The 11,558-nt window shown below is 35.7% G+C and overlaps 2 pseudogenes; one reads left to right on the top strand and one right to left on the bottom strand.

The window, feature by feature from the left end:
• Nucleotides 1-297: 297 nt before the first annotated feature.
• LOC109674140 (olfactory receptor 10A7-like) lies at nt 298-1,261 on the bottom strand (annotated as a pseudogene).
• Nucleotides 1,262-8,117: 6,856 nt separating this feature from the next.
• Nucleotides 8,118-11,040, top strand: LOC109677995 (olfactory receptor 10A4-like; annotated as a pseudogene).
• The last annotated feature ends 518 nt before the right edge of the window (nt 11,041-11,558 follow it).

Genomic DNA, 11,558 nt, shown 5'->3' with positions numbered 1-11,558 from the left:
TAGTTGTACATTTGCAAAGTTAATAAACACACCTACTTGGAATCAGAAAAAGTTATGCAATTTGCATTGTGTGACTTGACTGGCAATTACCTAGTCTTGCCTACAAATATTAAACAGTCTTTTCATAAAGTTTTCCTCAGTTACTCCCAACTTAGGGTTTTCTTCCTAAGATCGAATGATGCTCTGGGAGTCACCCACCACAGTAAGTGACACTAAGAGAAGAAGAACAGCTCTTCTGCACCTTCCTTTTGTGCTACTTGAGTGGGTTCTGCCACTCATACTTTATTTGGAAACACTCTACATGAGGGACTTAAACTTGTCCAACTTCTGCAAGATGTTTCTAATGACTGTTCTCTTGATGGCTCCTTTTACTTCATTATTCCTTAGGCTATAGATGATGGGGTTTAAAAAAAGGTGTAATGACAGTGTACGACAAAGACAGTAGCTTCTTGCTCTCCAGAGACTGACTGGATTTGGGCCGTAAATAGATCAGACTGCTTGTTCCATAGAAGAGGGATACCACAATGAGGTGTGATGAACAAGTAGAAAATGCCTTCTGGCGACCAGTAGCAGATGGCATCCTCAGAATGGTCACAATAATGCAGGTGTAGGAAACCAAGATAAGGGAAAAGGGAAGCATGATAAACAACAGTGTGGATGCAAGTGCTTGCATTTCATACATAGTTGTATCCTCAGTGACTAATTTCAAGACTGGAGGACCATCACAAAAAAAATGGTCTATAGCATTTGGTCCACAGAAAGGAAGGGTCATCATCCAAGCAGTCTGTAGCATACACACAGGGACACCAGACACCCAAGAGCCTAGGACCATCCACAAGCAGAAGGACCTGTTCATTATGACTGAATAATGGAGAGGGTTACAGATGGCCACAAAGCGGTCATAAGCCATCATAGAAAGAAGAATGCATTCAGAGCAACCAAAGAAGAAGAAGAAGTACATCTGGGTACCACAGCCCACAAAAGTGATGATTTTCTTTGGTGACACTAGATCTATCATCATCTTTGGCACCATGACCAGAGTGAAACAAACTTCAAGAAATGACAGGTTTCAGAGAAAGAAGTACATGGGTGTTTGGAGAACAGGATCCACACTGGTAACTCTGACAGTAAGAAAGTTCCCCAACAAAGTAACTGTATAGATGGCCAGGAACAAAATGAAGAGGAAAATTTGCATTTCAGGGTTGTTTGTAAATCTAAGAAGAATAAATTCAGTAACTCTTGTGTGGTTTTCACAAATCATATCTTAGACATGTTTTTCTTTAAGAATCAAGGTGTGTCCATCAAAAGGCTTTCTATCAATACAGATATAATTTCAAAAATAAAATCCACAAAACCTCTCTGTTCCCTTTCATCTTACCCTTCTTTTTCCATAAACCACATATCCTTTACAATTAGAAACAACTAAAGAGAAATATCTTGGGAATGTATCTTACTTAATTATCACTTAGGTACAGTTTTCTTCTCATCAGCAGAAATGTTGTAAGTTCTTTGCATCAATAGAGACATACTGTTTTGAGTGAGTAGAAGATTTTAGATGAATTAAAGTTAAAGTAGAATTATTTAGTAACTTTGTAATGATTTAAGGTTTCAATGAAGATAAATAATGAGTTAGACTTTTCTATCTTTGGCAATATACATCATGTTTCTACAGAATGTTGTACATTTTTCACACACACACACACACATATATATATAATATTTATTTTTCTACTAACACACATACATGTGTATAAAAGAGAAGTTTAGTAAATACACATATGCTTAAAATTTTCGTTCTTTTCCAGTCTCCATGGGACTCTAAATAATGACATTTTTGATCTTTTATCTTGAAAAATTCAATTTAAGGTGCTCCCATTTTTATTATACACATAATTAGTCATTGTTTATTTTAGGCCTAAATCTCTTTTGAGCAAGTATAACTTCCAACAGAGAAGTCATGCACCCAACAGTCACTGCAGGTCCTACTCATTGACATAGGTCTACTCATGATTATGCATCTTCCCCAAAAGTACATAATGAGAAGTGGGAACTCATCACTTCTATGGTATGTATGCTAATATATATACTTACTATTGTATGTCTGCTCATAAAAGTACTAATTCACTCATTATGATATCAAACACTGTATCTCACTTTGAATAAGATATTTTGACCTAGAAGAGTATACAAAATTCTAATGTGCACATAATTCCTAATAACAACATATCAAATATTATTATAACATTCATTTGGTGAATAACTATTCATAATGATGCAGTGAGTTGAATGATGGTTTTTTTTAATATTGAGTTAGGTAAATGTTAAATTAATTTTATATTACACTTTTTTTATTTAATTCAGAAAATGGACAAAATATTATTTAAAAATCAATTTCTCCTCCAAAAGTAAGAAGTTAAAAACCAATCGCTTACAGATTCATACTGAAACAAGTAGCTCGTTTAAAGAATACTGCATTTTAATTCTACTCTAAAGATAGGCAATTTGGGAACATCATACCTGTTTGTGTATTGTAAGAGTATTATAAGTTCCCAAGCCAGCATCCTCAGCATAAGGAAAGGAGGAACTTCAGGCTCCTCACCCTGAAGTTTCCAGAACATAGATGTGACAATATACTACATGTGACATTGATTTCAGCCACAATTCTCCTACCAGTCTCGTCAAACATGTTTCCCTACTGTTCTTATCATCATTCACAGCAGCAGCAGCAGCAGCAGCAATAGCCTTAGGATATAACAAAACTTATGAAAAGCTTCGTAGGCACTGCTGTGCTCACCTGCACGTTGGAAAATACTAAGCTTGTTATGGTTCTAAAAATAGTCTTGTCATTTGTTTTGTAAAAACGTGGAGTAATGGACATATCAAGACTTTGTGGCACGATATTTAGTGTATCTTGTAATGCCTTAAACCGTTACTGTGTCTCCAAATCCTGGTGGCCAAAACCAATACCAGGATGAATGTCTCGTCTTTGAGTAATATCGTGTACAGTGTACCACTCCATGTGAAATAGGAGGTGTCAGTCTTTTGATAATTACCAGTGCACATTTTCTACCTTGCCTGATCACATTTAAATTTATAAGTTTTGAGAACTAGAGCTTTATAGTGTCACAGAATGCACCTCCATATATCCTACTCAGTCTTTCCATGAGCTAAGATACTTGTAGATTATGTTGCATAAATCCCCTAAGCAAAGGGGTTCCTTAGCAATAATGATGTAATCACTACCAAAAAATCATGCTGATGTCTCTTTTTAACTTAAAACCTGTGAAGTTGCCATTATTACTACATATCTCTAAATAATGTGCTATTTTACTTATTGCATGGCATTTTAACAATTTAATAGTCATTAACTGCACTAACTTTGTTGATTAGGTCCTAATGAGGCAAAAAAGTATATTCAGTCCCATTAAGCAACTCAACTTCGACCTTTTTCTACCAAATAGATTTTTACCTCCCATTCTAGTTATATCTCTTGAAAATATGTATATTGTCATTAGAATAATTATATTTTAATGATTTTTGGTAATCACTAAAATATCAGGATACATGTGAAGCTAAAATCAATATTAAATTTGTCTGATTTAATTTATTAAATGGAATAGCGCTTTCAAAACCTTCAGTGTAAATAGGTAAGTAAACTCAATATCTGAATTGAAAAGGCCTTTTTTGTAATAATCCACAGCATTCCTTAGCTACATAACTATCTTTTTCTTGATGCACTATTCTTTAACATTCTATAGATTTCTGGATAATACAACAGCCCCCATTATTCTTTGGGTTTTTTTTATTTTAATAAAGCATAAAGCTGTTCCACTTCCATAATCAACCAAGGTTTCTTTATTTATTTTTCTTACAATGGTTTTATAATAAACAGAGGGAAAAATAAAATGATGTGTTAAAAAGTGAAGCATCCAAGTCTTGTACTCTCTCCAGCATTGAAAATTTTGCTCAAAAACATAGGCAAGAACATAAAAGAGGGACTGTTTGGAGGGGAACCAGCAGTAATGGGGAGGTAGAAAGGAGACGGTGATGGGTTGGGTGAATATGATCAAAGTACTTTACATGAGTGTATGAAAATAAAACAATAAAATGCATTTAAAATGTGAAAAGGGGGGAAAGGAATTATAAACAGTATAGAGGGGATGAATTTGATCAAAGCAATTATATGCATGTATGGGAATATCACAACGAAACCCCTTTGTACCATTAATATGCACTAATAAAAATAATAAAAAATTAAAAATAAAGAATAAATATGAAAATTTTAAAGAAATCTCTGCACATATCTTACCAAATAAAATCCCATATTTCTTCCTTAACTAGAAGTTTGGTCATTTTTTGAAAAGTTGTGTGATACTTTCTGAGAAATGGTAAATGATCTTGAAATTTATCAATAGTTCACATTTTCAGAATGAAGCATGTTGCTTTGCTTTGGCACTACGTGATTGATATACTTTAGTAATAATATTTAAAAGTGTAACTAGCCTTGGGGAAATGATCCCTGGGACATTAAAAAGGTGTAGAGTTAATTAAATAACACTTATCTCATAGGGGAGAAGGTAGAATGCTTATGGAATTATCTATATTTTCTTGAAGTCATCTTTGCAATTCAATCTGTATTAAACAATACTAGTTCTTTGTGCTGGGCTACTGAACACACTGAGTCCTTTAGGGATTACAACTATTCAATGTGCCAAGACTGTGGGAACAGTATAGATTTTAATTTTTCCTACACACTTTTGTAGGAAAAATTCTGGCTCAATTTTGATGGAAATTTATAGCATGCACTTAAAACTTATACAATTTTACATTTTTGTATTTAATTTATTTTTAAAAATATTATTTTAAACATTTTTGTAATAATCTTTGCAAAGTGATAAGCTATATCTAGTTAAGTTAAAATTTGACATATTTTATTTTTACTGTTTTTTATACCTTAAAGAATTTGGCTTAGTTTGTTTCATTTTGAGAACATTCCTAGGATATTATTACATAGAAATAGTACTTATAACATTTACATGGTTAATGTCTTAAAGTAGTAAAAATTTTTTTCTTTTCTATTTTAATCTTTGGAATTTTTATCAACATTTATGAAGTCATATAATCAAGAGAAATATTAACTTGAAGTATAATAAACAAGAACCTGGAAATAATTCCTTATATTTCATTATAAATAAATTTGTTGCAAATTCAAATCTTTTAATTAAATATAAATTTAAAACAGTCACATATTAGTATAGTGGGAATGATTTTTTAGAACAAATTCTACTGAAATCTTAAGGGGGTGGAAAAGCTTTGCAATGGTCCCAGGAGTTTAAGTTCAACTATGCATGAACAGGAGTATTAACAAACAGCTAGGTAGGAAGTCTGGCCATAAGTGACCATCCCCACCCCCACTCCCAGAAGCAACAGCATCCCCCTACCCTTGCCCCCACCAATGGTATTGACCTTTCCATCTTCTCTGAAGAAATTAACTCTGCATTGTCTGAGGAAGCAATAATGGCCTCTCCTGAGATGGGTACCAAGCAAGGCAATGCAGATTCTCCTCAAAACCTATCCCTACCGTTTCTCTTTGCTTCTAGACATATAACTAGACTGAAGTCCCAGCACTTTTCTAAAGAGGAGATGACCCAGAAGAAGGTACACCTACCTTAAAATAACTTCTTAGGTTATACATATATTATGTATATTATGTATAGGTTTTATATATATATATATATACAATGTGTATATATATATGTATATATACAATGTATATATATATATGTATATATATATATAATATATTTATACAGAGAACATTCATGGAAATAGATATTAAGGCTTTGTTATAGTGAAATAATGAACTTGAGTTTGGATCTGGTCAAGTTAATTTATATGGGCCTACTAAGCAGAGTGCTGCATTTAATGTAGCAGCATGAGGAGTTAGGAAAGTTTAGAATTATTTGGTTGATTGTCTGAGACATGGGTCAAAAGATGAGCCAACTGGCTAAACCAGAGATGCCCCATCTCCCATGGTTTACAGTTGATGATAGGATTGGAAAACCTAGAGAGGTTGAAAAGCAGGAGTGTATTTCTCATGTATTCACCCACAATAAGAGGGTCCAGAGACATGCTTTTCATCAATACTTGGAGAAACAGATTCGTGATGTGAACCCAGGGCAATTACTCTTCTCTGTGGGGCATACCTTACAGCAGAAAACATGGTCACTCAATTGAGAAAGTTAAATGCATTGGGAATAATTGGATCCAGTTTGGCAGAGGCCAAGTGGTGGGGCTCAGTCATGAAAGGCAAGGTGACTGTAGTTATAATGGAGAGCAAAGGCAGTGCAACAATAAGAGTAGTCTGATTTGTATAGATCTATGGCATTGAGTAGTTAACCATTGTGTTCCTAGAAGTGAAATGGAAAGCCTACTAAATTCTTGATCTATGTAAGCAAAAACCTTTAGGTCAAGTGAACAAAGAGTAACTTGAATCATATAAACAGAAGCACAGCTTCTGTTCCCATGCTTGAACTATAACAGGAACTCTAAGAATTAGCATCCCTACAGAAAATGCCATGTTTTTGGCCTACCCCAAAGGCCTTGGCACCATGAAAAAGACTTATCTCCCAAAAGAAAGACTGTCTGTCAGTTCCCCTAACTGGGGATCACATCTAAGTCTACACACCCACATTTCCTGACTTTTGTTTCATCTTTTCTAGAGGTTGTAATATTGCTATGGTAGAGATTATTAAAAGTTTTTCTTTTTCCAAGCACCATTGGTTCACAACTATAATCCTAGCTAATCAGGAGGCAGAGATCACAAGGATCACAGTTTGGAGACAGCCCAGGCAAATAGTTCGTGAGACCCTATCTTGAAAAACCCTATCACAAAAAAATTGGACTGGTGGAGTGGCTCAAGGTAAAAACCCTGAGCCCAAGCCCCAGCATGGAAAAAAGAATTAATTTTTTTTCTTTTTCCATTCTTGGCCCAAACTATAAATTCATTTTCATTTCTTACACATAGTATATATTTTCTCTTCATATGTGCAAGTGTTTAAACTGAGACCAAACTTCATGTCAAGGACTTCTAGTACAAAGGCAGTTCACAGAATCAGAACCTCTTGAATGAAGGGGCGGCAAGAACCATTTCCAGTAAGGATTCTTTTACACTACCAAAATTTGATACTGTTTGTCTTTTTTCCATCCTTCCCTAAAGGGACCTAGAGCCTTTTACAAAGGTAATTGTTCATTGTGAAAATGGAAACAATTAGAATCTGGGAAGTCTACTGGATGCTGGGTCTGACCTGACATTGAATCCAGGAAACCAAATACATCACTTGGCCTTCTAGTTGTAGTAGGGCATTATGGAACCCAGGTAATCAATGAAGTTTTATCTCAGGTCCAACTTACAGTGGGTCTTCAAACCCATCATATAGTCATTTCCCCAGGTCTACAAGGCAAAATTAGAAGAGAAATGCTTTGAAGCTGGCAGAATCTCCATATTCATTCTTTAAGCTGTGGAGATTTGATTATTATCATGGGAAAGGCCAAATGGAAGCCATTGAAGCTGCCTCTACCTCAGAAAATAGTCATTAAAAAACAATATTGCACCAACAGCCAACATGCCTAAGGTTTCCTCGTTTTGATGTGCTACTTTAGTCGACCAAATAAGTTGAAAAGCTGTTAACTTGAATGGGCCCAGAATAGACAGCTCTGTGACAGAGCCAGTCCACTGTGAAAGTTATTCTGTTACTTGGGCCATAAAAACTTGAGATTTTAAATGGCAGGCAGAGATTCTGTTTAGAACCTTTGACAGGTCTCAAAGGTGAATTGTAGTGAGGGCCCAGAGCATTTTGACCAAAGCCATACAATGTTCACAGGTAAATACTCTCCATTTGAGATATACCTTTTGTCCAGATAATGGGCTTAGTAGAAATTAAATGCTTCACTATAGGCTACCAAGTTGTGATGTGACCTGAGACGTCTATCATGAACTGAGTGGTATCTGACCCATCAAGTCATAAAGCTGACATGTATGGCAGGATTCCATCATCAAGTGGAAGTGGTATGTACATGATTGGGCTGAGCAAGTCCCAAAGTCACAGGTAATTTATATGAAGAAGTTGCTCAAATGTCCATGGTTCCTACTTCTGCTACACTGCTTCTCTCAGTCTGTACCTAAGGCCTCATGATCAATTGATAGAGGAAGAGAAGACTAGGATCTGGTTTATAGATGGATCTGCAGGTATCATCTAAAAGTAGACAACTGCATCACTTCAGCCCCTGTCTAAGACAGCAATGAAAGGAAATCCTCTCAACAGGCAGAACTTTGGGCAGCTTATGTGGTTATCTACTTTTCCTAGATGGAAAAATGGCCAGATTTCAAATTTCATACAAATTCAGGGGCTATAGCCAATAATTTGGCTGTATTGTCAAGGACTTGAATAGAAAATGATTAGAAAACTGGAAGGAAACTTAGGGGAATGGTACATGAACTCTCCTCTGAGTGGGCAAAGATGTGAAGATATTTGTGCCCTATGTGAATTATCACCAAAGTGTGATGTTAGCAGAAGTCTCTCTCTCTCTCTCTCTCTCTCCCTCCCTCCCTCCTTCTCTTCCTCCCTCTCTCCCTCTCTCCCTGCATCCCTCTATCCCTCTCTCCTTTTCGCTCTCTCCCTTTTCCCCTCTCTATTTCTGCTCATGAATTGTTTGCTCTAGAGAATTCTAACAACTATGAACTCTCATATTTTCTTGCACAAAGTAATTGTGGAATTAAAAAAAACAGCTTTGTAAGCTATATATAAAACAATAGCTTAAAAACAGGTCTCTCAACTTTCGTATTTACTCCCCTTACTACCTATGCCAACAAATTTAGAATATTGAACCTGGCAGTGAAAAGAAAATGTGTTTTGATTAAGGAACATGTTTTTCATTTCTTGAAATTAAACTTTTAGTTTTAATAAACATTAACTACATCCATCAGAAATTTTATATTTCCTCACCATGTTGATTTTTTATGCTTCTAATAATCAAATAAAAGTAATGAATGAAGTGAATGTGTCTGTGGGATTTATGGAGCCCACATGTATCCTGTACTGTGCCCACTTATATTACAAAGACTTCAGTGGTTATTGTCCAGTGGAGCTTACAAAAGATTACTATGTAAATATTTGCAAAGTTCAGTAATTATTGAAGCTGTATATGAGTATCAATTAGAACTTTTACAGTATTGAAACTTTACTGATGTAACTGACAGCAACACCTCATTTCTTGCAATATATCCAAAAATATAAGACCAAATTGCACATGGAGCATTCGTTGTTGTTTTTGAACATACTCCTCATGAGATTAATATAATTATGTCATGTAGTGGATGTAATCCCTGTGGTCTCTACCCAGAATACAAATACTGCCTACTCCAACTTCATTTTATAGTTTGGAATCACATGAAGTCTGGAAGCCCAACAAGAAAAACAAAGTTTACCTTTAATTCTAGGTATGTCCTCCCACTCACAATTTCCTGAAAAATTATATTATAGTTGTGGAGAGAAGATCCGATTGGTTTTGGTTTCCTAGGATCTTGTTACCAAATCATTTACTTATTCTGTTTAAATAAAAATGATAAAAATATTTATATAAATCTATAGATAAGTGACTGAAACATTATTTCTTATCAGGTCCTTAAGTGTAGCTTTGAGGAAGGTTGTGGAGTTAAGAAGATCAGAGTAAATGCTTTTATATTTTATTCTATATATTAGGTTTTATAGAACCCTTTATAATTATAATGTTTTCATCCATTAATCATATAACAGATTTGCATATAATTAGAATATCTGAAATTAAATTGTTCTCTATAAATTTCTATGAAAATAAAACAAGATCCACAACTCAAATGAGGAAACAGTATGAATCCATTTTAATTGGGTTGATTTTTAGATTTAACAGAGAATCCAGATGTCTAGTGACTCATCTCAGACCACTGAGTCTAGGAGAGCTGTGCTGCTGAAGCTTGAAAGACACCTGTGTGAGATGACCGGATTCTAGGTACTATCCGCCTTCTCTGTTGCCTTCACAGATGCCTGGCCCTGAGCCCACAGTGAGTGGAAACCAGTCCCTTTGCACTAAGTTCACATTTGTGGCTTTTTCCCCTCTAACAGAGCTCCAACTCATACTCTTCACTGTGTTCTTAATCATCTACTTATTTACTGTAGGAGGAAACTTCCTCATCATCTGTGTGATCCAGGCCACCTCTTCCCTGCACACTCCCATGTATTTCTTCCTGGTGAATCTCTCCTTTTTGGAGATGTGCTATATCACCAGTGTTGTGCCTCAGATGCTGGTGCACCTTCTCGTGGAGCCCAAGACTATAAGTGTGGAAGGCTGTGCAGCACAGATGTATGTATTTGCCATCCTGGGACTGACAGAATGCTGCTTGTTGGCAGCCATGGCTTATGACCGCTTCATAGCAACTTGCTACCCACTACATTACACTCTCCTGATGGGTCCTCATGTTTGTTTGACATTGGCTGCAGCATCGTGGATGACTGGAGTGGTGGTGGAGTCTCCCCAAATAACCTGGATCTTCACTCTGCCCTTCTGTGGAACAGGAAAAATTCAGCATATTTTTGTGACATCATGCCTGTTGTGAAACTGGCTTGTGTTGATACATCCCACAATGAGATTGTGTTGTTTGCTGTTTCCCTGATCTTCATCATGAGTCCCTGTCTCCTGATTCTGTGCTCTTATATATGCATTTTTGCCACCATCTGGAGAATCCCTTCAGCAGCTGGCAGACACAAAGCTTTTTCCAGGTGTTCCTCTCATGTCCTGGTTGTTTCTCTCTTCTATGGCACAGCCTTATTCACTTATCTCCAACCCAAGAGTGCACACACTCCAGACACAGACAAAGTAACTGCACTCATGTACACAGTGGTCACACCAGCTCTAAATCCTCTTATCTATACTTTGAGGAACAAGGAAATGAAGGAAGCCTTTTGAAAGGTAACACACAGGAGACTTCAGAGACAAGTAGCCTAATTTAACCATGGTAGCTGAATCTTTCACCACCACACAGAGAGGTCATCCAAAACTTTGTGATTCTTCTATTAATATATATAAATATACCTGTCTGTGTATACATATACACATATTTATAGATAGATGATAGATAGATTGATAGATAGATAGATATTGTGTCATTGATGCATTTATAGCTTGGCAACCAGACAACACTTGTATTAAGTCTACACTTTTCAATGCTAGCAAGCAAAGAGTAATGTGTGTTAGCATCATTAAATTGTTTAATTATTCATTCACTCAACAATATTTACTGACCATGTTCTGTGTTTTGATGAAGGAACACATTTCTTGAAATGAAATTTTCAGTTTTAATAAACGTTAAATACTTACATCAGAAATTTTGTATTTCCTCACCATGATGATTTTTTATGTTTCTAATAATTAAATAAAAATAATGAATGAAGTGAATGTGTCTGTGGGATTTATGGAGACTGCATGTATCCTGTACTGTGCCAACTTGTGTTACAAAGACTGCA

This window comes from Castor canadensis, chromosome 8 (genome assembly GCF_047511655.1).
Source record: "Castor canadensis chromosome 8, mCasCan1.hap1v2, whole genome shotgun sequence".
NCBI classification, from domain to species: Eukaryota; Metazoa; Chordata; class Mammalia; order Rodentia; family Castoridae; genus Castor; species Castor canadensis.
The sequence above is the reverse complement of the archived record's forward strand: the minus strand, read 5'-3'. Positions and strand labels throughout refer to the sequence as shown.